The following is a 999-nucleotide window of genomic DNA, read 5'->3' as shown; positions in this document are numbered from 1 at the left end:
CGAAGTGCTAGGATTACAGGCATGAGCCAGGATGCTTGGCTATATCCTTTATTTATTTAGATCGTCTTCAATGTCTTTTAATGTTTTCTTCAGACTGGTTGTGCACTTCCTTGATTGATTTATCCCTAGGTACTTGATATTTGTAACGGTATCTTTAAAACAAATTATTTTCTCTTCTGTTAGCATATAAAACTATTAATTTTTTAAAAACATGATTTCTGCACCGATTAACTTTTAAAAACTGTTATTAACAGCCATAGTTTATCTGTAGATTTGTATGGATTTGCCACATGCATAATTATATGCAATTATGAAAAAATAATTGTGTTTCTTCCTGTTTAATCTTCGAGTCCTTTAGCTTTCCTGGCCTTGCTCCAGTGGCTGAGGACCCTCAGTGGCGATCACGGGCATTGTCACCCGCATTACTCTTAATCACCGCTAAACTCGCCAGGCTCAGGTCAACAGCCGCGGGAGGGTCTGTTCCCTGCTGGACTGTCTGAGCAAGACGCCCACGCCCCCCTCCCAGAGCCCGCCGCGAGTGGAGGCAGCGGGAACGCCTCTCGCAGGCTCCTCCTCCAACCCGGAGGCAGGAGCCGGCCGCCGTCTCCGGTTGCCGCGCAACCGCGTCGCCCTGACCCGGAGTGGGTGTGGGGCGGGAGCAGCGGCACGTGCCGCCCGGTCCTCGCTCCGGGACTACATCCCCCACAATGCCGCGCGCCGCGGGCGGCTGCCCCCGGCGTGGGGGAAGGGCCGGGCCGGGAGGCGGAGCGGAAGCGGAGTGCGAGGGACGAGCAGAGTAGAATCTCCACCAGCCGGGAGCCGGCCTCGCCCTCGCTCCCACCCCCGGCTCGCTCCATCCCGAGCTGCGGGCTGCTCCGCGGGTGCGGGACGCCGCTGACGCCGGCTCTTCGGCTTTCCCTGCGGCGCCCCAGCTCGGAAGCCCCGCGGCCGCGGCGACGAAGCCCACGGGCAAGGTAATGGGGAGGGGGCGGGAGGGAG

The 999-nt window shown here is 57.7% G+C and overlaps 1 protein-coding gene across 1 annotated transcript in view; it reads left to right on the top strand.

The window, feature by feature from the left end:
* Nucleotides 1-763: 763 nt before the first annotated feature.
* The window catches only part of CCDC126 (coiled-coil domain containing 126), a 53,330-nt gene continuing 53,094 nt past the window's right edge, over nt 764-999 (top strand). Inside the window, exon 1 of the mRNA XM_008066183.2 lies at nt 764-974. The gene's annotated coding sequence lies outside the window, so the exon portion shown is untranslated. The remainder of the gene's footprint in view (nt 975-999) is intronic.

Source organism: Carlito syrichta, unplaced genomic scaffold (genome assembly GCF_000164805.1).
Source record: "Carlito syrichta isolate Samal-C Ts95f unplaced genomic scaffold, Tarsius_syrichta-2.0.1 Scaffold308854, whole genome shotgun sequence".
Classification (NCBI taxonomy): domain Eukaryota; kingdom Metazoa; phylum Chordata; class Mammalia; order Primates; family Tarsiidae; genus Carlito; species Carlito syrichta.
The sequence above is the reverse complement of the archived record's forward strand: the minus strand, read 5'-3'. Positions and strand labels throughout refer to the sequence as shown.